Below are 27,629 nucleotides of genomic sequence, written 5' to 3' on the forward strand. Positions count from 1 at the left end.
GACTGTCTCAGGGCAGTAACTGTGTCCTAAGTGGTCTAAAGAAAATGTGCAATGGCCCTTAATATCTAGTCTTAGAAGTTGCATAGTTATTGCCATTGCATTCTAGTGGTCAAAACAAGTCAAAAGGTCACACCATCTTCAAGGGATGGGAAATAGACTACCTCTTAGTGACAGAAGTGGCAGTCACAATGCAGGAAGGCTTGGAGAGGAAATGTTACAAGCATCTTTCAAAACAATCTATCACAGAAGGTTTTTAAAGTGTCTTGCCTTCTCAGAACTAAGCTTACCCTCTCTAAAACCTAAGCACAATGCCATGCCTCTGGCTGTGGTCCCCTAAGAGTCAGAACCTAAGCCTTTTCTTAGAATTGCAACATGTCTCTCAGTGTTGCAGCTGCATTAATAATGCTTCTACCCCACCTGCAAATACAAATTTGAAGAAGAAAAAAAAGATTATCTTTTTACAGTAACTTTTTTCCCCCAAACGGGAAGCATAATGTGGAAAAAAATTCGGCAACTTGCAATACCAGTAGCTGATGTGTTTGAAGGATCCATGCAGTAAAATCTTCAAGGTCCACCTGTAGAGAACTTAATTGTAATAGCACAGTGGCCATTAGTGTACCCCTACATGTCACAGAGCAGCCTTTTCACACATTGAACAGGCCCTGACAAAAGCCAAGAGGCAGCTGAACAGCAACAAGTGGGTGGATCATGCCTGGACTAGTACTCAGAAAACTTGAGTGACCTCTGACCTCTATTATTGCTACAAGTTGTTATCTGACCACAGACCTGACCTTTGCATCTCTCTCCATATGGCAATATTGCAATTGCCCATGAATATGCAGAAAGCATTTTAGATGTCTTTGATAAGATAATGATTTCCCCAAATTTTGGCTGCTTCTAACAACGAGACATTTTAAGAGATTGGAATGCAAATGAAAACTTACCCTAAGTTTTAAAATATTTTATCTGGAAAAATAAAACCATTAAGTTACATAGAGTTATGGAAGCTGAAATTTGGTTTCATACTCATTATACCAAATAATAATGAGAAACACTGGTTAGAGGTTTTTTTTTTTCCTATAAATCAATGATTAATATCTTCCTTCTTAAAAGATTTTAGGGAAGATAGTTCAAATTGTCAGATGCTTACTCAGTGTTTTTGCTAGATTCACATTTTGCTCTAATAAAAGATACAGGAAAATGACATTCACTCTCTCTCAACACACACAGAGAAGAAGGAGGAGGAGGAGGAGGAGGAAGGGAATAAGAGGAGGAGAGAGATCTCATAGCTGAGGCACCCCTAAAGGAATAATTTCACCTAATACCCAAAGCAGTATGTGCTTCTATTGACTGTCTAGTTGTCAATCTTCTAAATTGGTTACAGTTAGTGATTAAAAATACCAAGGATGATATATCACAGCTGTAAATCTCTTTTCTTCCATCTACCTCCTATTCCTCGCCTGCCTTAGTTTATTTTCTGCTCCTTTTCTGGGGTTAACTGATGACACATATTTATTACTTTGAAAGGATATAAGCTCTGCCATCATCTTTTGACTCTTGTGTGGGAATGGTGACACTTAAAAAATGTATACTTTCCAGAACTGTGAACAGGTAACTGGAAAGAAGTTAATAGCAAGGTTGCAACAATGGTAAAACGACCCATTTAGCTGTCAGGGGTTAAATGCATAAGCTGTGGACAGCAAGTACTCACTAAAGACTCCAATTTTAGAATACTCAAGTCCAGACCTCAGATTCTGACATATTATCCTTTCTCTTAACACTCCTGTAGTATCATAATGCACATCTTATTACTGTAAGCCATGCTACATTGGGCTTTCTCGAGTGATGAAATGCTAACAGCTCCAGCAGAATGCAGCAGAACAACTGGAACAAAATCACAGATGAGCAGAAGCTTGGCTCTCACCGCCTCCAAGGGCAAAACAGTTGAATTAATCTTTTCCAAATGCAGCTAACTGGATCTTCAACTCCAAAGTAAATAGAGATAAGGCTTATTATATTACAATATTCATGAACGGGGAAGGTTTAGCAAGTAGGAATGGTGGCCGGCAAAATAAAATTCTATTAGGGCAAAGATTTAAACATGCTGAAACTCTGAGCAAAGAAAAAAATATATAGCTAATTTTCACATAAAATTCTTTTGAGAAGTGTCCAAACTATGTTTGCAAATGAAGGTTCAGTAACCTATGAAGTTAATTTCCCACTCCAGAAATGCTTGTACATCCCTACTCCAGAGATCAATAGGATTCATTTGACTCCTATGGGGTACCACCTCACCTGCACTCATTTATTGATGCCACAAATTTTTGTTAAGTACTTATTTATATGGCCCACATTCATGTCAATATCACAGGGAGTGTAAATCCAGACAGAAAGCAAAAGGACCTGTCCTAGGAAGAAAAGTTGCCAATATTATGACTGCTAAGGCAGCCTTTTCTCCAAGCAAGTCTACCTGACTCCAAACCCTTCTCTACCCTCATGAAATTCCTAGACCCTGACTACCTGGACCTACATCTCCTATGTGCTTCTTTCTCCATTTGATTCAGCCAAATGAACTTTCGTTTATTTCTCAAAATCACTGAATGTCTGCCTAATTCCACTAGATTTACCATTCCAAATTTATTGGTATCCACAGATATCCTTTATTTCATAAATGCTTGAATTTTCATATATACACACACACACACACATACAGATATTTTAAGGCTGCTTTCAATGGTGGGATTCAGGAGAAATCTAGGAGTTGTGTTCTGGACAGCGATTCTCCAGACTAGATGCAAAGAAATAACTTTCACTCTCTCTTTGCAACTAATAAAAATATTACAAAGTTTCTTTTGTTATCAGTTCATTAATGGTGGCCATGCTTTATGTGTGTAACATTGTCACTCTTCTTATCCAAAGATTGTCCTAGGAACATTCATGGCTTATGCATGCTACCAAGAAGTGGGGCTTCTGGCATCCAAGAACAGGACTTACAAAAAGACAGTCTTGGGACAGAGAGTCCTAAGAGTGCCTCCAGATGCTAAATGGAATCATTTAGACTCCCAGGTGTTGTAAAATCTCCATGAAACACCCCACCACCATCCACCAGAAGGTCTTACATTTGAGATACTCCATTCCAGGATTCTTAGGAACGCAGCGGGCAGAGGGACCCCCAGCACATCAAGGTTCAGCATGTGTTAATTACTTTTCTCTCACCTTTCCCTTGACCACTGGAAGGGCTCTTTGGGTGATAAGAGTGAAACAATACAGCATTGGTTTAGTAAATTACTTATTCCTAACCATACAATTCCTAAGTGTAATTGGAAAGTGCATGGTTTCCACAAGCAACAAGAATAGGTACTATCAAATGCATGCTTTTTTTTTTTTTTTTTGCTTGTAAGCAAAAACCAGAATACAAAGATACCTCCTTCTTGGATCTAACTGCCCTTATGGGGACAGAATGGGCTTGGCAGGGATGATTGAGGAGTGAGATTTAGGAGGAGACAGTGTTGGGTCTCAGTTCAGGCCTGGGCTTGAAACCTGCTCATGCCATTTATTACATTACTTCTCCTCACTGGGTTTCGTCATCTATAAATCACAAGTAATAATTTCTACCTGACAAGTCCAATGTGAGCAGAAAAAAATAATCGATACCGGGCACCTAGCACAGAGCTGACACTCAGCAAACAGTAGCTATTGTTATTTTTAATTTAAAGTACAAGACAATGATAACCTAACCCCTGGGAGACTACCATATCTATTTGGAATAATGTATAAAAAGTCAGAACTCTATTTTTAAGAGATTAAAAAAGAAACAAACCTATGACCACTAGTCATATACTTCATTTTCCAAGTACTCACTGACATATTTTAAGCCATTTTATTTTGGGACTGTGGGCAAGTTAATTCTTTTTCTATTTTTCCAATAGCCTACATATTTTGTCTCCAAATAGGCTGAAAGTCTTAAGCGGCTTAAACTTTACCCACAGGAAATTTTCAAGGAATGCTTGCTGGAAGAATGGCAAAGTTTAGTAATTCTAGTGTTTTGTTTGTTTGTTTGGGATGTGTATGTATGTGTGGTGTGAATATGGTTGGTTGATTGGTTGTTTTTGTCTTCAAAGGCTTTCTGCATGTCAAAATGACTCAAGGGATAGCTATTCTGCAAGCACCATCTATTAACCAGAAATATCAGGATTGGGAAAATGTGTTTTTAAAAAAGACAGGAGGGCTAGAGAAATGGGGTAAGGAGTGAAGATGGGAGTGAAAGTCTGTTTCTGAGGGCTCTGCAGCAACTCAGTTTGGACAGTCTGGCCATTCACCTGCCTTCTCCTGCCCACACAGGGAAAGGATCCTGGAAGAAGTCCTAAGCACAGAAGCTTTTGAGATAGTCCACTTTTCTAAATGAACTGAGATTTTAAAAAATACACACTATCCATTCTGTTAGGATATTCAGAGTCTTGGGGAATAAAATAAAACAAAAAGGAAATAAGTACATGAGCAATAATGTCCCCTAAAATATTTGTCTTGCTCTTTTGAAGGTTATCTTAGAGCAAAGGGCCTGTATGTTATGCTACCCACACATAAAAACACTTGAGACATAAAACCGAGAGCCTTAGAGGACAAATGCTTGCTGTGCTGGGCAGTGTTGGACACCACGCCATCAGGAATCCACTAAAGAACGTCAGTGCCTTCTTCCTCAGTGAACAAATTCAATGAAAATGTGAAGTTTCTACTGGTTTAGTCCACCTTTCCAATAAGCAGAACCAAAAGATTGGACTTTGTCTTATGTACATCACTAACGCTGCTTTTAATTTGACTTTTTTAAAAAACATTTTCACATGAAATATTTCAAATAGGTTAAAGAAAATGTAAACAGGTGGAAAACCATACAATGCTCATGGATTGGAAGAATCAACATTGTTAAAATGTCTATGCTACCCAAAGTGATCTACAGATTCAATGCAATCCCTATTAAATTACCAACATCATTTTTCACAGATATAGAAAAAATAATTTTATGCTTTGTATGGAACCAGAGAAGACCCCATTTAGCAAAAGGAATTTTAGGCAATAAGAACAAAATGGGAGGTATTAATTTACCAGACTTCAAACTATACTGCAAGGCTGTGGTTATTAAATCAGCTTGGTATTGGCACAAGAACAGAGACACAGACCAGTGGAACAGAACTGAGAATTCAGATATAAAACCATCCTCATATAGTCATCTAATCTTTTACAAAGCAGACGAAAACATACACTGGGGAAAAGATTCCTTATTCAAAAAATGGTGCTGGGAAAACTGGATAGCCACATGTAGAAGACTGAAACAAGACCCACACCTTTCACCTCTCACAAAAATCAAATCATGGTGCATAACAGACTTAAGCCTAAGGTGTCAAACTATTAGAATTCTAGAAGAAAATGTAGGAAAAACTCTTATAGACATTGGCCTAGGCAAAGAATTTATGAAGAAGACCCCGAAGGCAATCACAGCAACAATAAAAATAAATAAATGGGACCTGATTAAATTAAAAAGCTTCTGCACAGCCAAAGAAACTGTCACGAGAGCAAACAGACAACTTACAGAATGGGAAAAGATTTTTGCATGCTACACATCCGATAAAGGGCTGATAACTAGAATCTATTTAGAACTAAGGAAAATCAGCAAGAAAAAATCAAACAACCCTATCAAAAAGTGGGCAAAGGACATGAATAGAAATTTTTCAAAAGACAGAAGTATGGCCAACAAACATATGAAAAAACCTAGCTCAGCATCTTTACTCATCAGGGAAATGCAAGTCAAAACCACAATGAGATATCATTTATCTCCAGTGAGATAATTTATCAAAAAGTCCCAAAACAATAAATGTTGGCATGGATGCTAAGAGATAGGAACACTCTTACACTGCTGGTGGGACTGCAAACTAGTGTAACCTCTGTGGAAAGCAATATGGAGATACCTTAAACAGATACAAGTAGACCTACCATTTGATCCAGCAATCCCATTATCGGGCATCTACCCAAAAGAACAAAAGACATTCTATAAAAAAGATATCTGCACTTGAATGTTTATAGCAGCACAATTCACAATTGCAAAGATGTGGAAACAGCCCAAGTGTCCATCAATACATGAGTGGATTAATAAAATGTGGTATATGTATACCATGGAGTACCACTCAGCTATAAGAAACCTAAACTTTTGCACCCCCATAATATGCTGGAAAAAAAAAACAAAAACAAAAACCAGATAAAGAACATGCCCCGGAGGTGCTTCCATTCTCATGAAGGGTGGAGGGAAGTCAACAGACAAGTAATCAAATTCAATATATAATATGTCAAGTGGTGATACACGCCCAGAAGAAAAAGGACTCAGGGTGTGGGATGAGCAGTGTCACGGGTGGGATGGTTCTCATTTCACGCAGGGTCAGTGAGGCCTCATTGATATGGTGGCGTTCAGCGGAGATCTAAGGAAGTGCAGGGGAGAGTCTCGGAGATCTTTGCAGCGGAAAAGCAGCCTAGACTGACGAAGGAGCACGTATGAGGGGTCTGAGCAGCAATGAGCACACTGTGCTGTAGGAATATCTGCAGGCCACTCTTCTTTGGTGCCTTTGGGTAAATTCAAGAGGAGGCCCACTTCCGGTTCCGGGCAGGCCCGCTGCCATTCACCCGCCTCCAGGCCAGGAGTTGCCCTCTGCCGGCCACCGCCCTCTCCCACCCTGGGTTCACCCCAAGTACCCGGCTGCCGCCAACGCCGCCGCTGCCCGCTCCGCAGCCCGCGCTCCCAAAGCGTCTTTGTGTTCTTCAGGCTCCCGGCGCCTGCGCCGTCCGTCATGGCCGCGCTCTCTCAGGTTCGCCAAAACTACCACCCCGACTGTGAGGCCGCCATCAACAGCCAGATCAACCTGGAGCTCCGCGCCTCCTACGTGTACCTCTCCACGGCCTTCTACTTCGACCGCGACGACGTGGCCCTGAAGCATTTCTCCCGCTACTTCCTGCGCCGATCGCATGAGGAGAGGGAGCACGCCGAGAAGCTGATGGGCCTGCAGAACCAGCGCGGTGGCCGCATCTGCCTTCACGACATCAGGAAGCCCGACCGCGACGACTGGGAGGGCGGGCTGCAGGCCACGGAGTTCACCTTCCACCTGGAGAAGAACGTCATCCAGAGCCTCCTGGAGCTGCACCAGCTGGCCACCGAGAAGGGCGACACGCAGCTCTGCGACTTCCTGGAGAACCACTGCCTACCTGCACGAGCGGGTCAAGGCCATCAAGGAGCTGGGGGGCTACCTCACCAACCTGCACAAGATGGGGGCCCCAGAGGCTGGCCTAGCGGAATACCTCTTTGACGAGCTCACCCAGGGTGGCAGTGGCGACGGCAACAAGGAGAACTGATCTGAGATTGTCCCCGCAGCTATGGGTGCCTTCCCAGGTAAGGCCACCAGCCAGCGTGCACATTGCCCTTTCAGAACGTTCACTTAAGTTTTCCTTTCAGTTTTACCATGGCTTCCAATGAAGTTATCTGGTTCTTAAAGCAAAATAAATAAATAAATAAATGGTACAATGAGCCCCCGTGTGCCCATCACTCAGCTTCAACAATTACTAACCCATGGCTAATTGCTCTATCTACATCCCTTCCTATTTCCCTGCCCCTGGATTATTTTGAAGGAAGTCTCACTTCATATCACTGCATCCATAAATGTTTCAGCATATATCTTTAAAAGATCAGAATTCTATTTTTATACCTAACCACAATAATATTATGTCACCTAAAACCATTTATGGTGATTCCTTGACGTTATTAAATATTCAACTACCTTTGCATGACTGTATACAAGTTAATTGTACACAACCTGACAGATACACAGGAAAATGTCAGATGCCGTAAGTAGAGACCCAAAATCTCTGAACATTTTTAGTTAGATTTAAATTATTAATACAAATGAGTATCTAGCCTAAGCTTCAAGAACAAAAGTCTATTTCAGTAAAGAAAGCGATCCACTTTCAGGAGCATTTGCTTTCCCCAGTGTACTTAAACAGTACATTTAATCCATCCACTTAACTAAAAATGATGGAGTGCCTGCACATGGAAAACTGAAAGCATTTTATTTTTAGGTTCAAGTTGTAGAACTCTATACCTGACCAAGAAAACATCACAGGAATCTAAGGAAGCCAGATTGACTAAGCCAGTAGTTGGCTAATTTGTCAGTTTATTACAGAAAAACTACTTGAGTTTTTCACTGACAAGTGAGAAAAATCAGGACTATAAACTATTGCAGGCCAAAGTACTGAATGCTGAGATTGCTTTTATGGTACATTAACAGTTGTGTGTGTTTAGTTCAATTTTATCACGTGTAAGTTCATACATTTATCACCACAGTCAAGATACAGAACAGTTCCATCATGAGGATTCTTTCCCCACCCCTTTATAGCCACAGTGGGTTTTTAAAAAGTATGGTTCATGGATCATCTACGTCAAAATCATCTGGGGTGGGGGCTGGGAATTGATTATAAATTCCAGGGCCACATTCAAGAACAGCTGAGTCATGAGTCAGAGATGCCAAAGGCTGGGTCTAGGAATCTGCATTTTAACAAGCTGCCAAAGAAACTTTTATTTATATAGTACTGAGTTTTAAGAACCTTTGTCATATTTCAGTATTCTGCCTATGGTATATATTTTACTTAAAACTAGGCCTAAAGATATCCAGAACTTTTAAATTAAGGTACAATTAGAAATGTTGCATCTGAATATAATGAATCTAGTCCAAGCTCAAATGGAAAGGCTATTTTGGATTCGGGGGAGAAAAGCAGTGTGTATAGTTGCATATGGAGACAACTAAAATTGTAAAGTTTATACTGTAAATTCTAAAATATGCAATATCATGCAAACCTCTTTGCTAGTTCCTACCTGGGCACTGTACTATGTACTTTACAAACACAAGGTATTTAACCGTCATTGTAATTCTGCTGTGGCTCTGAAGGTTCATATTTTACAGATGAAGAAACAGGCTCAGAGAAAAACTTGTCCAGCAGATACAGAGCTGGCAAGCAGCTGACCTTGGACTCAAATACACCAACAGGTGTGCCTGACATCAATATTCATGCTCTTTCCATGATTTATATATAAAACACAGGGCAGCTGAGTTAGGTTGACAGGAATACTTTTCAAATTTCCTATTTTTGTGATTGAAATTTTATCTTCATTAAATTTTACTGCTATTGTTGTCATCCTTTTTGTTTGGGGATAGAAACATGATAGCAGCATAAGGCAGCACCACTCAAAATATCTATTATCAGACTGCGACTTACATATAAAAATTGGGAGTAACCATTTAGAAACATTCATAGCAATTTGACATCGCTGTGGCATCCCCGTGAGTGATTAGGGGACTTGTCTCATGGAACAGAGCAAAAGCCAGTTCAGAATGCCAAATGCTCAGGATGAGTCCTGCGTGGCTCAAGTCACATACTGGTCATATGTAGTAGGACCACATATTGCTTTGTGATAAGATTGGGAAAAATACTGGGTTCTTCCCTACAGATAGTTTGAAAAGCACTGGGTTTTACAGTTGAAAAATTTAAAGGTGCAATAGATGTACTTTGCCTCCCATCTGTCCATGATACAGTGCAGACACAAGCTGACCAGTCTCCCAGAAGCTGCCCAAGCCTTAAAGAGCCCACAGCTGCCTCCCTGGGTGACTTACCAAGGCTTCCTCAGATTACTATGACCACAACACCAACTATTAATATATTCTGCAAATTAGTACAACCCCTGTAGAAAGTAATTTGGAGATACCTTAAAGAGCCAAAAATAGAAATACCATATGATGCAGCCATCCCACTACTAGGCATCTATCCAAAGGAAAAAAAGACATTCTATAATAAAGACATAAGCACTCAAATGTTTATAGCAGCACAATTCACAATCACAAAGATGTGGAAACAACCCAAGTGCCCATCAATACATGAGTGGATCAATAAAATGTGGTATACGTATGCCACGGAATACTACTCAACTACAAAAAACAATGGTGATCTAGTATCTTTTCTATTACCCTGGATAGAGATTGAGCCTATCCTTCAAAGTGAGGTATCACAAGGATGGAAAAACATGCAGCACATGTACTCACCATCAAATTGGTACTAACTGACCAACACTAAGGTGCCCACATGGTAGTAATACTCACTGGGTGCCAGTTGGGGGAGGGGCGAACCCACAACTAATGGAAACAGAACACACTGTATGGGGGAGGGACACACTTGCAGCCCTGGCTCGGACGGGGCAAACAGCAATACATGTAACCAAAATGTTTGTACCCCCATAATATCCCGAATAAATAAAAAAAATACATTCTACAGTGTGTTCTTTTACCAATGTCAATTGTCAACACGTCTAATTATCTCACAATACTTAGGGAGCAGGAAGGGAAGGAGAATCTGAGAGAGGAGGAATCGGAACCCAATACTCACTCTGAGGTACCTCCCACATGACTTACAGTGGGCGCACCTATTTGAACTCTGATGTTAATTTACAGGTCGTTTCCTTTGTTGTGATTGTTGGTCCCTCGCAAAGGTCCCTTTGGACTAATGTTATTATTCAGTCCACAAGCCTTTTGATTTGGAATCTGACATCCCTCGTCTCACCTGCCCAGCCTCTGTCTTTTCTTGCCGAGCCTATGTTACTTAACGCATCAGCAATATCATCACAGCAGCTACAACATACTGAAAACCTATGTGACAAACACAGAGCAGGGGGCTTTATGCAAATTATTTCATTTAACTCATAAAAACTAGGAAAAGTACGTGTAATTGTCCTCATTTTTCATAAAAAGGAACTAAAGCTTAAGAAGGTTATTTTCTCTGGGTGGCGTGGCTAACGAGAAGCAGGGCAAAAATTTGATTTCAAATCCTGTGTTCTTAACCACTTCAGGTAAATAAATAGTCAACATTACTAAATATCTGCATGTAGTTAGTAGTAAATATCTCTACTTTAAGGATGAGAAAAGTGTTGCATAGAGAGGGTAGGATATCCAGTAATGAGTTCTCCTGACTCGCAGTGATGACTTGCAGACTTGCACTTATTTAGAAACTGTATTTTTCCTTTTGTTACTGCTATCCACAAATGTCCCACTATGCTGTTTTAAAGTCATCACCTAAGTGCACATTTGGGAATAACACCAATTGGGTGCTGGACAGATGTGGGGGTGGGGGGAGGGGATGGGTGTATACCTACCTACATAATGAGTGCGATGCGCACTGTCTGGGGAATGGACACGCTTGAAACTCTGACTGGGGGGGGGGAATTGGGGGGGCATGGGCAATATACATAACCTGAACTTTTGTACTCCCATAATAAGCTGAAATTAAAAAAAAAAGAATGTTTGGTAAGGAATAAAAAAATAAATAAAGTCATTACTTATACTGTATAAATGGAGATTTACTTGAGCTGAATATCTCAGAAAAGGCAACAGCAGAACATATTATTTCACTTAAAATTATGAATGCCTGAATCTCTGGACTGTGTTTTCATTTTGGTTGATATTTGATTTAGGTTCCATGTGGATTAAGGCAAAATGAGGCTGTATACAAAGAATGAAAACTGAACTACATCACAAGAAATAGGATAAAAACAGAAGGATATTAGTTCTCAAAAATGATGGTGAATATGTTAAAATTCTGTGTTCACAATGAAAATATCACTTAGCATTTACGAGGGCATTGGCAGTTTTTTTGAGGCATAGAATTTGGCCTTCACTAAATTTTTAATAAGTCAATATGGAACACTGAATCCAAATACTGAGATTCTAAGAATAAGCCCTTAAAGACATTTTCTGTGTGTGTGTGTCTGTCTGTCTGTCTGTCTGTCTGTATTTTTTCCTCACAACCAGGAAATTCATTGTTTTTTTCCAAATACTTGAGTAGAGAAAGTAAGATTGCCAATTAGACCTTCTTATTCTAGGCTCCCAGGACAGTTCATCTCTCTCTCCTCCCATGGCTGTCAGTCTTTCTGATGGAGCCAAGGTCCTTAATGAAAGGGTGTATGACCCAAAGGACAGATTTCACACACAGGCTATGTAGGAGCAACATGGCTGGTTTATTCCCCTGGGTGCGAGTGGGCTGAGTCCAAAAACAGAGTCAGCACAGAAGGGGATTTAATGAGGGTTTTTATAAACGGGGATAGATGACCCCCTCCCACCTGCCCTGTTCAGTTCTTTGTTTCTGGGCCAAACTGGCAGGTGAAGAATTGCTTCCTGCTATGTGCAGTTCGAGTATGGCAGAGGATGGTGGGCAGAACAGCTGTTAATAGTAAATTCTTCTTCAAACAACCAACTCCTATGACCCCTTTGCCCAAGTCACATCCATCCTTCACTCTGGCGTCCTCCTTATCAGGAGAGCTAGGGAGGTATAGCCTTCATCTCTATCAGGGAGGGAGGGGGAAGGAATGCTGGCTGCAGCTGTCTGTTAAATCTACCAAGTCCAGGGACTCTCCAGACTCCTGCAGGTATTGTTTTACAAGCCTAAGTTTTGCATTAACCACATTCTGTCCTATACATACTTTTCAGGTTCCCACCTGGAACAAACCTAACACTTAATGCAATCCCTAGAAAGTCACTCTAGAAAGAGGGATTACATTTGCTGGGAGTAGAGGGGTGGAGAGTTTCCAAGAGAATTTTTAAATTTTAAATTTTCTGGTTTTATTACTCTGATTTCTAATCTTTTTTTCAAGACAATTCACTGACCTAAGAGTTCACTTGAACTTGTTCTCCCCAAAGTAGACTCCTCAACCTTATTAACACCCCCTCCAATCTCCCCGGCTCTAGCTCCAGCTGTCTGGAAGAAAGTGGCTTGGGTCCAGCAGTCAGCTCTGCCTGGAGGACATTTGATATGGAGAAGGAAAGCCCTGCTTCTTGTAGGGACCCCAAAATGGTCTTCACTCCTCAGGGTCTGGAACAGCCATTTCTTCTTTTCTTTAGGAAACACTGACACCTCAGGAAAGCACACAGGAGCCTGCCGTGGCTACAGGAGAACAGGTGTGTGACCACCCTGGGGCAGCAAGTAAAAGCAGCATGGCAAGGGGTAGTCATATGACCAGGGAATCTCTCTACCTAACTCTTGCATTGCTGCTGACACTCTCTTCACTCCTCCCTTCAGATGTCAGGACTCCAGGGGATTTGCATTAGCATTGAGGACTGTAGGGGAGAGAAGAGAGGTTTTGCTTTCATCATGGAGCCACATGTTCATGGTGGGGCAGTGCCTGTGGCCTCATTGTGTTTTGCACTATTTCTGGTATATGCTGATAGCCTCTGATGAACTGGTGGTTTCTGCAAAGGTGGTGTGTACAGTCTTCTTGGGACAGTGTTCAGCTGCACCCAACCCCCATGCTATCACTAGGACTGCCCTGAAGGAGCAGCCCTATCCCCCTCTGGCTGCCCAGTGGTGTAGACCCCTCCTCCTGGTTGGATTATTTCCCAACACTTGGCCCAACAGCATCTGGGCAGCCCCATGGTTCCTGGCTCTCTATCAACTTCCATGAGTCTTAACAGGGACCCATAGGTCCTCAGAGGTATTCTTCTATTAGTATATCCTTTAAGGGCTGAGGACATGGGTATGGGATGCATAGGGTAGGGGTTGCCCCTTCTTTGTCCCATGGTCTTTTCGAGCCCTGTTGGCACGAGCTGCCCCATTGGGCCTTCAGACATCTCTAGACAAGGTGCAAGGACCCAGTGCTCTGTTTCCCACATGCCCTTAAACTTCAGTGAAACTACGTTAAACACCACCACCTCCACCTTCCACCAAGAATTCTCTCACACACCACCCTGAGAGCAGCACCAAGAAGTACTGTGAGGTCTTCAGCTCAGCGAGCATCCGGCCAGCTGCCCTATTTCCTGGCTACCTAACACCTTTGTGACTCTCTGTCTGTCCCTCTTAGGGTGGAGGGGAGAGAATAGCTCCTATCTCCCGTGAATGCTGCCTCCCTCCAGGGTAGCCTCCTTTCATTTGGCCCTTTTCTTACATTGTGTGGGGTGGAAAGTTCCTGTACCACTTCTAGTGTAATTGATGTCCCTGGTGGACTTGAAAGGAAGCTGTCTGTCCCCACATGTGGCCAGCTCATGGCCAGCTCTGTGGATTTAGAATGTCTGTGACAAAGATTCCCCTTCTCTCTCAGGTTTAGCCAAGTTACCAGGAGAACAGGAAAAGCCTCTCTAAACATTCTTTACACAGGGATAAGGTCCTTTACAATTATTAAACCAATACTTTTTAATGTTCCTAACACAGATGTTGGTCCCCTTACATCCTTCTTCCTGTGAAGTTTATCGCCCAAAGGTAGAAGAGAACCATACTTAGGACTACTTTAACAAGAACACAAGTTTTGCTGAGGATCCAGATTTACTAAATTCCTCCAGTTCCCTTTTAGTTTCATGGGTGCATGACCAGTACATGCAGTCTCCTGAAATTCTCTGTAAGTCTTAAAAAAGGGGCCCTGCATTTTCATCTTGCATCAGGTCTTGTGAATTATGTAGCCATCCTGCTCCTGATAGCATATTCCACCTACCACTGGCCTCATGGCCTCCAGGTAAAACAAAGATAAGAAGCAGTAGAAAAAGAAAAAGAAAGGAAGAAAAAGAAAAGGAAAGTCAACTTTTTTCTGGTCAGAGGAAACTAGGAGGTGAGGCAACCTGACTGGTCAGTGGTGTGTGTCCTGATTTCCCCTTGGTTCCCCTTCTCTGGACTGAAGCCCAGAGAAGGGGAGGAGTGTTAAATAGGTACAGAGGAGCCAGATGGAAGGAGGACTTCAATTCCCAGTCCTAATCGGAAATCTGGCAAGAGACGCAGGTTGCCCTTTCTTAAAGGGGGCTCAAAGCCAGCTATGTAAACTTCATGGTGTGTTGTGGGCAGAAGAGGAAGGCCTCTGGTGGGCCCCACTCAGCGGCCCTCTGATCCACCCTGGGCCCACTACAGGGCTTACTGCATTGGCAGGCTTCCTGGCAGAGGCTAGATGTGGCCAAGACTCACACAGGGCTCCCGTCAGTGAGGCGTTCTAGCCAGGCCCTGACCCAGGAGCTCCGGCCACCAGAATCTGAATGACTGACAGGGCAGGTCTGAGGACCCTGGTACTCTGCTTCAGTAATATCCCGTGAGATGGGACCCCTCCCGCCATAACCCAGAGATCACGTCAGAGAGGAGGGAGCAGAGATAAGAGAAGCCAGCATGATCTAAAGGGTGAATTTTAATTGCTAGTCCAATCAGTTTCATGTGGAGGTGGCAACTATTTCTTTCTCACTCCCTTGTAGGTGGTGGGAGTTTGTGAGGAAGACCAGACTGATTATAAACAAAACTAATGGAATTACATTTCCCCTGCGCATCTAAGCTCATAACCCTGCTACATTTTATGTTGTCCCAAGTGCTACATTGAAATTTTAATTATGCATTATAAAAAAATACAAAGATGACACGTGTAAGTAAAATCCACGCATATAATCCCCAAGCTTCAGTTTAATAATTCCAAATTCCTCCTTACCAAACCTTACACTTCACATTTTACTGCAGTTTTATGTAAATAGCTTTCACATGCATTGTCTTATTCTACCTCCCAGCAATCCTGCATGCAGGCAGGAAGGATACCATTGTTCACATTTTGCAGGAGACTCAAGGATATTAAATGGCTTGTCCAAGGTCATAGGGCCATTAAGAGGCAGTACTAGTCTCAGAAGCCAGGACAGACTCCATGTGCTCTTTCTACCATGCGGGGGAGGGAAGGTAAAGAAGAGAAAGTTTAATAAATGTTGCTGAGGCAATTGGCTATTCATATAGAAAAAAAAAATTTCATTCCTAAGTCATGATATTAAAACCAGACTTCCATGTGGAGAAAATGCAAAAAAAGAGAATTTTGATGGGGAAGAAAATAAATAGAATACCATTATGGTCCATGTGGGAGATGATTTTTTAAATAAGACCCTGAAAACACAGGAATAATAGGAAAAAAATTGGTAAATTCAATTAAATTGAAATTTATAACTTCTATACCTCAAAATTGCCATAAATAATGTAAACAAAAGTCATGTTAGGAGACTATATTTGCAATGCACACAACTAACATTGAATACTACCAATCAGTGAGGAACAGAAACAAAACAAAGCAAAACAACAATTTAAAAACAGGCAAAGGTGTGAATAGGCAGTACATAGAAGAGAAAATAAACCTATGAAAAGATACTTCGACTTACTACTAATATTGGAAATAAAATTCCAATAAGGAATGAGATTCCATTTTACAAACATTAGACTTGTAAAACCTGAAAAGCCTGAGATTACTCGGTAGTACATATTGGTATACCACTTTGGAGAGCAGTTTTGCTCGGTCTAGTAAAGTTGTTAAGCTGATCAGTACTTTTCAAATACTCAAACGAAACATTCTGCAGGTCTCTCAAGCTCTCCCTCTGTATAGTTCTCTTCTGTCTGGTGCTCTACCCCTTGACATCTAGCCGTATTGGTTTCCCCAGATTCTTAGCTCTATCTCCTCAGCTCAGGGAATCTGTTAGACTCTGCATGAATTCCCTCTGTTTGCATTGCAGACAGGAAACTCTCTCCAGGCAATAAGCTGGGGTGATTGTGGGACTTAGCTCATTTGTTTCTTTCAAAGATCACTGGCCTCCATTGCCTGAAATCCAATGTCTTGAAAACAGTGGTTGCACATATTTTATCCAATTTTTAATTGTTTCAGGCAAAAGAATATAGCTGGTCCTTATTACTTCATCTTGGTCAGAAGCAGACATCCTTCTCCACCATTCTTGATGTATGTATCTCTGAGAGTTCCCTTGACAAAAGAAACTGGTTACTTTCTAGAATATTCTAATATGATTGTATAACTCCTACAAAGCTGTAAAATGACTCGGAGATAGCTAAAGATTGATAACAGTTACAACAAGAAAAAATATAAAAAACATTATAAAAGCCTAGATAATGAAGATATAGAACAAAATTATTTACAAAGTTAAATTTCAGGGAGAGTAAGTTACTATAATAATTTCTGATGTGCACCGATTTGTGAAATATTAAAGCTCTCCACTGTACATTAAAATGTCTATTTTGTACAAGTTTTTATAGATTCATTGCCACATAAATAATCCTCACGCTCATAGAGACATGGAGTTAATAATGCAGATTTTTTAAAAATAGAAGAGAAAATAACTACCATCAGCACATATTCTTAACCAGAGACTAAAAGGAATTTCACCTTCAATAAGGCACAAAATTGATTTAAGATCAACACAGAAGATCTTGTGAAGGGAACTATTTCAGCAGGAGAGGACAACGTTGCCTGACCGTGGTGAATATGAAAGCAACAGAAACCTTCTCATGCTACTTAAGAAGAAACTGACTTTGTTAAAAGGCTGTTGGGAGACTCACAGAATTGATATGAAGGCTGTAGTGCCTATCTAGGAAACTAGGCTGAATTTGGGAGATTAGATCCACAGCTAAGGCTTGCCAGAGGAACAACCTGGTTGGTGGGTCACAGCTGGCAAATCCCCTACTACCAGTGAAATAAATTCAAGCCAGTGTTACTTCTTTATATCACTCAATCAAGTTTCAAAGTCTTAGGCAAGAGCATCAAGTGGCCAAATCTAATTCATGTGTCTGCATCCCTGCTGATGGGGTTCAGAGAGAACATGAGACCCTGTCTCCTCCAAGACTCCCAGCAATGGATTGATTCCCTGAACAAAGAGAACAGATTCAGATGCTGAGCAGTAAATAACACAACAAAGTCCCACTGTATCTGTCTTTTGGGAACTTTCATTTTTATTCTGTTTGGAAAAATTGTCCAAGACTTGAGCATGGGGCAAAGGGATTACTGAGAACCCTTTCTGTGTAGTGTTAGGTGTTATCTAGCAGGACTGCCCAAGGGTTATCTGATTTTCTAGGGATATGCACATCTTTGTCTTGCTACTTGCTATTGAGAGGGGTATTTTACTACTCTGGACAGGTAGATATTAACTGTAGAACACAAAGTGATGCAAATTGCTATGGTTTGAAAGTCCCTGCCAAAATTCATGTTGAAATTTAATTGCCACCATGACAGTAATGTGACAATATTAAGAGGTGGGACCCTTTAAGAGGCAATTAGGTCACGGTGGTTTCACCTTAATGAATGGATTAATTACATTATTGCAGGAGTAGGTTAGTTATGTAGGGAGTGGGTTCCTGATGAAAGGATGAGTTCGGCCCTTCCCTTTCTTTCTCTTGCATGCTTCCTCACCATGTGATGCCTTCTGCCATATTATAATATGATGCAGCAAGAAGGCCTTCACCAGACTGTGGTCCCTTGATCTTGGACTTCCTGGCCTTTAGAACTATGAGCCAAATAAACTCCTTTTCTTTTCTTTGTAAATTACCTAGTCTGTGGTATTCTGTCATAGCACCAGAAAACAGACTATGACACAAATGATTCTTGTCTCACAGCAACGCAAATGAATTAGTTCAGTAATACAAATAATTTTTATCTAAAAGAAAAGAGAATCACAATATTGTAGTTTTATTGTCTTGAAGAATGTTAAACATTCTTTTTAAACCTAAATTATTAATCTTATTAAAACATCCTTTCAGTGAATATAAACATTTCAGTTTTCTTAGCTCTCTTTGAACTAGACTTCTCATCTTGCTAGTTCTATCATTAATTAGTTATATAAGTTTTTGACATGCATTCACTTTATATGTATAGGAGTGTTGTTTTTAACTTTTTGAAATGTATCCTTTGATAATGCTTTCTCCCAATATCAAAAGGTACCTTCATGTTCCAACTTTCTCTTGCTCATTTGTGGACAAAAAATAGAGAGAAAGAAATTTGTTCTCCTCAGTATAACCAAATACATACTAGAGAATATTTTTTAACTCACTAAAAAATCTAAGGTAAAAAGAATAGCAAATATTCAGAAGCAGTTTGATAGAGTGATTAAGAGTACAAACTCTAGTGCCAGAATCACTGCTATTTACTGGCTTTGTAACTTAAGGTTGCAAGTTATTCAACCTTTCTCTGCATCAGTTTCCTCTTTTATAAATTTCTGATAATATCTATTGGGCTATATGAGGATTAAATGACTTGATACCCAGAAAGCACTGAGATTGGTGCCTGAACCACAGAAAGCAGTATACAAGTATAGTTCACATCATTAATGTTTGCTTACAAAGTAAAGATTTATAATCCTTTAATAGTCAATAGTGCCACTTTCCAAATACACAGCTTATCTGCTATTCCACACTATGGTAGCTTATATTTTCCAAAGATAGACCTAGTGATATTTCTCATCCTATTTACTACTTTAGAATATAAGCTTGCCACACCCTTATCAAGAGGTAGTATCTAATTACCCTACCATTGAACCTGAGCAGGCCTTAATGACTTGCTTGCCCAACAGAATGTGGCAGAAGTGACATTCTACAATTTAGAGGTTGGGGTCATAAGAAGCATTGCAACTTCCGTCTGTATCTCTTGAACACTTGCTGTTGGGATCTCTCTTTTGCAACCCAGCCTCCATTTCCTGAGAAGCCCAAGCCAATCCATAGATTCCCAGTCCATAGCAACCTCAATCGTTAGCCATGTGATTGAGTCATTTTGTATTTCCACCCTCCAGTTGAGCTTGAACCTGCATGAGAGATCTGAAGCAAGGGCCTCTCAGCTGAACCCAGCAACACACAGAACCCTGAGACATACTAGTAAATTGTTATTTTAAGCTCTTAGGCTTTGGGATGGTTTTTATGCACCAATGGCCAACTAAAACACATACCCTTTTAGTTTCCCTGCCATGGGTTCTAAGTACAAAAGCCATCTTAGTTTATCTCATCTGTAAGTTGATCTACCTAAATATTATGTTACAAGCAAAACCAAACTAAAACTCTAGCGTTTTAAATCATCAAGTTCTCTTTGACATGATCTGAGGAAGATCTATGTTCATGGCTAATTTATAGTAATTTTCAGCATAAATATTTAAAAATAATGAAATGCCTTTCAAGTGTGTCCTGACTTAAGCTCTTCCCTTTCTTCTAAATTGTGTTTTTACCAAAGTAACTGTAACTGCTAATGATTTCCAAGATTTTTAAAACCCTACATGAGTAAAAACAGAAAAAATGTACAATTTAATAGTTACAAGTAGTTTTATGCCCCTTTAGGAACATGTAAACACTTGATTTTCTTTTGTGACAGATAAACCCTTGATTTAGAGCAAGAAAAGCCCCCTCGGTTATGAAAAGTACTACAGAGTCCTTTCTAAAAACATGGATGTTTAAGGCTGCTACTTTAAAGAGCTGAGTGTTCTGTATAACAGTGTAAAGTTCTGTCTTATGGGAAAGCAGATTTGTAGCTTTGTAGATAATGGTTTTCTTATTTCAAAATATTAAGAGGGTACAAATGTTTTTGTTACATGGATATCTTTTATAATCTTCAGTTGGGGCTTTTAGTGTGCTCATCAACTGAACACTGTTCATTGTACTCTAGAAGTAAGTTTTTAAGTTTTTATCCCTCCCCACTTCTTGATTTCCAATGACCTTTACATCTCTTTGTGCCTATGTGTGCCCATTCATTAGCTCCCAATTAGTAGAGAGTACATATGGTGTTTGCTTTTCCATTCTTGAGAGACTGCAAATTAGTACAACCTCTATGGAAAACAGTATGGAGATTCCTCAAAGAAAGAAATGTAGACTAACCATTTGACCCAGAAATACCACTACTGGATATCTACCCAAAGGAAAAGAAACCATTTTGTCAAAAAGACACCCTCACTTGAATGTTTATTGCAGCACAATTCACAGTTGCAAAGATGTGGAATCAACCTAAATGCCCAATTCATGAGTGGATTAAGAAAATGTGATTTTATACACATATACACACAGACCATGAAGTACTACTCAGCCATACAAAGGAATGAAATAATGTCTTTTGCAGCAACTTGGATGGAACTAGAGACCATTACCTTAAGCTAAGTATCTCAGGAATGAATAGTGTTATTTTTAAAGCAGTAATTTTCAAACTTAAAACCACTTTTAAAAGAAAAAAATTATCGTAAATCCTTAGCACGCTTTTAAATTATTATTATAAAATCATTTAAATATGTACAAACATAACAGAAATATGCATTGAATGCCTACTATGTCCCAGGCACTGTACTAGGCATTGCTGACAGGCTATGTCCCTGAACTCAGGGAGTGTATAATCTGGTAGAACTGTGATTATAAATCAACCAGACCACTTATTTTCTAAACATGGTATTGGTCAAGATAGAAAAATCCAGATCTTGGGAAATGTACTAAAGCTGCACTATTATAATCTGATATCTTTAGAAGGCTAAAGGGCAAGACACATGTGTAGATAGAGGTGGAGATTCCCTGGAAGGGAACACAAGCTCATGCTGTCAATTGTCCTGGGAAAAGGCTAAATCAGGGTATAGAAATGGGGATTTAGAAAGCAGGCCTTATAGGTAAGGTAAAGGTATCCTCTCTTCAGGTTTCTGTCAGTCAGATCCAACCTATGAGGCAAAAGGTGCCCACAAAGTCCATTCTACATTGGGAACCACAGACACAAGCATTTTAAGAACCCATAAAAAGGTTTGAAAACTGGGGAAAAATTATTGGCTCCAAAATATGAAAACCACTAAATCAATATTAATAGATGTTTAACTAAATGACTACAAAATGTAACATTATGTCAACAGCATTGTTGAAATTAGTATTCATTAAAATGTCATTACATTGGGAAATAATTAATGGGTCAGATTATCTCATTTTGCAAGAATTCTCAAATATGCACAACAATTGCCAAGAAATCATTGCCAATCATAAATTCAGTTGCCAAATAATTTCCAAAGGAAGCTTATAAAAATCCATTTATACAAGCAATATTAAATTAATATGGGATATGGGTGTGTGTCAATGTGATTGATTGGAAGTGAAGTATGGCCTCTAAAAATTTGAGAACTTACAGGCAACCAAGGACTTAAATCCTGAGCAGAGGTCTGGTTTCCCAGAGCCCTCCTAGCAATTGTAAGTGTGCTTCCCTGGCCATACTGGAGCAGGCCGGTGGTAGTCAGGAGGGACACCAGTGAGGGGCCATCAGGGTCACCCTAAACCCATATAGTGCCTCTGTGTGATTTAGAAGAAGGTGACCCTTTCCAGGTAGAAAGCCTCAGCCAGGGCAAAAAACTTCATGAGTTGGGAATACATCCCATTTCAGCTCCTATGTGCTTCCTGGGCTGGATGCCCTTATTTAGGATACAACACACACAGGCACTCAGGGGAGCAACGAAGAATATTTTGTAAACATGTTTGAGCCTGTGTAATAATTGTTGGCTACCCTGTGCCTCTATTTCCCTCCCACAGTCCTGAAACCTTAGTCAAGTATTCATGGAAATCTTTGGCCTGGTCACTGCTCTGCTGTAGGAAGTGGAGGGGAAGGACATGTTCCACACTTGGGACAAAAAGAAGAGCAGGATTCCCTTCTCGTAGGACAGACTGGTTTCAGTAAAGTTAGTTGTGTGTAGCAGAGTAGGAATATGGTAAGGATCATTGTCAGCCAAGGCTGGGTGGGTCAGAGCCTAAGAGCATGCAAGCCCATTCCTGAGCACAATACAGCATGCTCTAGGACAGCGGTCCCCAACCTTTTTGGCACCAGGGACCGGTTTTGTGGAAGACAATTTTTCCACATGTGCACACCTTTCCTAATAAGCCATTTTGCTTCTCTGCATCACTACCTTGTTAAAAAGACCCAGTACCCCTTCTGGGCTTCCACTGGCAAGAACAGCCATGGGCCCAACTCACCCATGAGGCTGAGCACCCATCCTTTTCAAAACGTGATTGCTTTGAGCTCAGCTACAAGACCTAACGTGCATGTTTTCCTTGAAACTGCCTCTATACAAAACCAGGTGAATTTATTATCTGAAGAATACATGCCAGAATGTTAAACATTCTTCCAAAGGAATACAAAATTGGGTTCTGAATCTGTGCAGATGCAATCAGCCCAAACCTCAAAAAATAATTGCACAATTTCAGTATCACAAATCCATCCTGTTACCTATTTCTTTTAACATTTAATGAATGGAAACCTGCCTTTCTCATTTGGGAAAGTGACTTCATGGATTCTTGTTAAGAACTGTCATCTCATCCAGCCTAAGCAAGAGCGAGACCCCATCTCTACTAAAAATAGAGAGAAATTATATGGACAGCTAAAAAATATATATAGAAAAAAAATTAGCCGGGCATGGTGGTGCATGCCTGTAGTCCCAACTACTTGGGAGGCTGAGACAGGAGGATCCCTTGAGCTCAGGAGTTTGAGGTTGCTGTGAGCTAGGCTGACGCCATGGCACTCACTCTAGCCTGGGCAACAAAGTGAGACTCTGTCTCAAAAAAAAAAAAAAAAAAAAAAGAACTGTCATCTCTGAACAGAGGCTGCACAGGTCCACAAAGGTATTCAACCTGAAAAAAAATTCAGTGTCAGAAGGGCCACATCATCACCTACTACAGGGCCCCTTTGCAAAGTATGGAAAAGTGGGCAAAGGACACCTTATACGATGCTGCCCGGGTGCTTAGGGATTCTGTAACGGTCCTTTACTTCACCTTTTGAAAGAGATGAAAATCAATGTTCTGCCTATTTCTTTATAAGGCCTGATGTAATATAAATATTTTAAATGGATTTTGACCACAGTTTCCCATAGCCTGAGGGTGAACCTTTTTTGAAAAAGAACACTCGTATTTTCAATATTTTACTGAAGCTTTGCATTAATCATTTGAAAACACCATCTGCCTCCTTTGCCAAAGACCCCAGTTCTGAATTTAGAAGAGAAAGTACAACAAAAACCCCACAGAAACAAAAATTAAACTGTGTAAAAACACTAACCCAGAGATAAGTTCTGTATACAGTGCAGCGGAGTCCCAGGTGATTCATTTGGAACAGTGAAGTGGAAGCCAGCTCTCTGCTGAGTGGAGAGCCTATTAAATGCTGCTCATCAGTGGCATGGAAGTGCACTTTAGAGGGCCATTCACATGGAAAGGCATCAAGGTCATGAGGCTCTTCCCATCTGACAAGTGGTAGCAGTGCCAGGGTGAGTGTTACTAAATGACAGGGCATCTGTCTGAGTTATTACTGGGGAATGTGGTAGTTTGCCAAGTTGTGGTATTTGGGGTTGTTTTGTGTATGTGCCATGGGGGTGGGGGAGTTGCTGGGCATGGTTTGTTTTGCTTTTATAATTAAAAAGCCAGAAATACTATATATATTATACTTAATCATCATCATTGATATAAGGGTCATATTATCTCAATGACCAAGGCTCCCAGAAAAATAAAGCATAAAATCAAGCATTCTGAGGGGTGGGGGAAAAAAGACAAGGGCAGGGCTTAAGCTCTTGGGTTGTTTTTCACCTTTGTGGACTCTCTTTTCCTTGGAAGCTAGCCAAGGACCCAGAGCTGCAGAGCTGGGGTTTCTCTGGCCCAGAGGTAGCCTAGTGGGAAAGAAGGTTTGCATATATATGATTTACAAGGACTGCTGAGTCAAATCTCATAAGAGCCATTCTCCGTGGCTACCAAATGAATACGGGTCCTGGTACATTTTATCCCAATCAATGCTTGGAACTTTCAGGGCAATTGATTATATATATATGTGTGTGTGTATATATATATATATATAAAGTCACAGTATAGAATAGTAAAATCTGGTGCTGTCTCTATCTTGGTGCATTTAAAACCATGGGAAGAATTTATACTCAAAACTCTTTATTTTGGCTTGCATATTATTCAAGGGATAAGATTTCTTCACTTCAAATATCTTTTTTTTTTTTTTTTTTTTTTTTTGAGACAGAGTCTCACTTTGTTGCCTAGGCTAGAGTGAGTCCCGTGGCGTCAGCCTAGCTCACAGCAACCTCAAACTCCTGGGCTCAAGCGATCCTCCTGCCTCAGCCTCCCGAGTAGCTGGGACTACAGGCATGCGCCACTATGCCCGGCTAATTTTTCTATATATATATTTTTAGTTGTCCATATAATTTTTTTCTATTTTTAGTAGAGACGGAGTCTCGCTCTTGCTCAGGCTGGTCTCGAACTCCTGACCTTGAGCGATCCACCCGCCTCGGCCTCCCAGAGTGCTAGGATTACAGGCGTGAGCCACCGCGCCCGGCCCACTTCAAATATCTTAATGTGAAAAACTGAGGCACTAATATTTCACATGCTCAAAACTTCACTGGCCAATTTTAAATTTCAAATCAGGCCTTCCCCCATGAAGTTCCCACAGGAACTCCACATCTCATAACCAATTTCAGGGTTATTTCAGGGCCTGAATGTTTTCCTAGCATAGATGGACTCTTTTGGAGAGTATAATTTTACCTTATATTCTTCCAATGACTTTTCTTCTACCTCTAGTTGCTCCAAGTCCATTAAGTCAGATCTTTTTCCTCACTCTGCACTTATTAACTGTACATTTACCTACCTGGAAATCTCACCTCATCCACTTCACTTCCATTTATGTTCATACCTCATAGCTCCATTTAATGACTCTAATACCCCGTTTCTAATGTGCAGTGTCAAAGTCCTCTGCCTTCCATCCATAAGTGGGGCTGATAATATGTTTCATACCTTACAGTTTACTTCAGACCAAATGTGCTGGGAAGGTGTAATGAAATTGCATAAATACTACAGTAACGTGCATGGAGAAACTAGTAGGTGATATTTTCTGTCAACATAGAAAGGAAGGTTAAAACTTAGTTTCATACACATAGAATCTGCTACAGATTGCTTTCCTGGAGTCACAGGTTGTCACCTTATAAAATTGTCCAAATTTTTTTTTAAAGTAGCTACATTTTTCTAGATAAGAGTATCTGTGCTTCACAGGATGTTCCATAACTAATTTCACTTTGCATAGCATGTGTTATCTTTGGCTTTATAATCCCTTTTCAAATCCCTGTTCTCTATGCACAACTACACATAGAAATAGCAAAAACCTATCTGTAAAGCAACATCAAAGAAACACACTCGAGGCTTATATAACATGCCGTACTACAGGTACTCTTGGCCACTTTTTCACTATCAGGAAGCAAAATACCATGAACAATGACTTAGCAGGAGGTGGGAAATTTTTCTCAAATTGTGTCTCCTGGATCAAGGAAAAAAATGTAATGGTTAAGGTAAAACTCAGGGAATAACTTCTATAATAAAAACTATATATCGAAACCAGACAATTTGCTGCTTCCCTGAGGTCAATTATGTGTGCTAAATAGCATTGACTAGTTTTTATTGAGCACTTACCATGTGCTAAACACATACTATACATATACATCATACATAACTCACCCACCCTACAAAGAATTTACTACTGGATTCATCCTATGGATGAGGCAAAAGGCATCATCCTGCTGAAGTCTTATAGTTAGTATGGCACAAAGCCAGTAAACTGCAAAGTCTTACAGTTAGCATGGAACATTCACAGTTGAGAGAAATGTAAAGAAACATAAAGATGCAGTATTAAATCATAACTGCATAAAATTAACTGTAGTACTACTGTAATAATTTTGTAGTCACTTCCTCTTGCTATTGTGGTGAGCTTAAATGTTGAGAGTACCCTCTTAAAACACCGTGTGACTGACCCTAATCATCTCCACGTGAGCAGTTTGTCTCTCCAGTAAATTTTGTATCATAGTAAAAAGTAATATCTCACAGTTCTCACATATCTTTCATTGTGTTTAGTGAAATACTGTAAACTTTGAACAGCATGGGACCCATATAATTGTAATGGCATGACTATTCTCTGCTTCTTGGGTGCTTTTCCAGCATCACTAGTGGCACTTCATATGGGCTAATCGTTTCATTTTAATTCACCCTTTAAGCTTGGACTTCCTTTAAATTTCCAACTTCATTCATCATTCTGGCCACTCTAGGACAAAAAGTCCTCTTTGGGTGTGTTCTGTAAATGTTATGACTTCAGTACCCTATAAATAATATATAAATAAAACTACTCAAAATTATGTGCTTTGAATGTCCAGATAAAACATACTTCTGGAAAAAATTATCTTTTGTGCATTCAACTGTCATACATACTAGCATTCAAGATTAATGAAAAGACCAGAAATTTTGAAGATGCTGGCAGAATTTGGAGAATTGTATTTTAAATTCCTGCCCTGCCACTTATTAGTCATATAACCTTGAATAAGTTACATCATCTCTGGAAACCAAATTTCCCTCATCTGGTAATTAAAGATAAAACGAGCTCCCTTCTTCAAAAATTTGTTACAAGAATTGAAATGAGCTGTTGTATGCATATTACAAACCTTGGTACTTTGTATGTGTTCAATAAATGTTAGTTGCTAATGTTTTCACTAAATATAATCACATCCTTCCCCAGTCAGTTTGTACACACAGATAAAACAGAATATTTGCTAGGTTTGGATCAATGAAAACAATAGAAAAATCTTGGCAAAGTTTCATGTTTTGTCTATGACTTTCATTATGTGCAAAGTCCTCAAGTTTCTCTTAGGTAGGCTAAAAGAAGCTCAAAAGACTTCATTCCTTTAGGGACCACAGAGGCCCCAGTGTGTATAAACAAGGGAAAAGGATTCAAAAGCTTGCCACCCAACATCCAACTGGCCATAGAGAGGTCATCAGAATTTCTGGTC

The 27,629-nt window shown here is 40.2% G+C and overlaps 1 protein-coding gene and 1 pseudogene across 2 annotated transcripts in view; one reads left to right on the top strand and one right to left on the bottom strand.

Moving 5' to 3' along the window:
• The window catches only part of SLC35F4 (solute carrier family 35 member F4), a 207,089-nt gene that overhangs the window by 122,828 nt on the left and 56,632 nt on the right, over positions 1-27,629 (bottom strand). The gene's annotated exons all lie outside the window — the stretch shown is intronic.
• LOC138380912 (ferritin heavy chain-like) lies at positions 6,831-7,389 on the top strand (annotated as a pseudogene).

The sequence above is a fragment of the Eulemur rufifrons genome, chromosome 2, assembly GCF_041146395.1.
Source record: "Eulemur rufifrons isolate Redbay chromosome 2, OSU_ERuf_1, whole genome shotgun sequence".
NCBI lineage: Eukaryota > Metazoa > Chordata > Mammalia > Primates > Lemuridae > Eulemur > Eulemur rufifrons.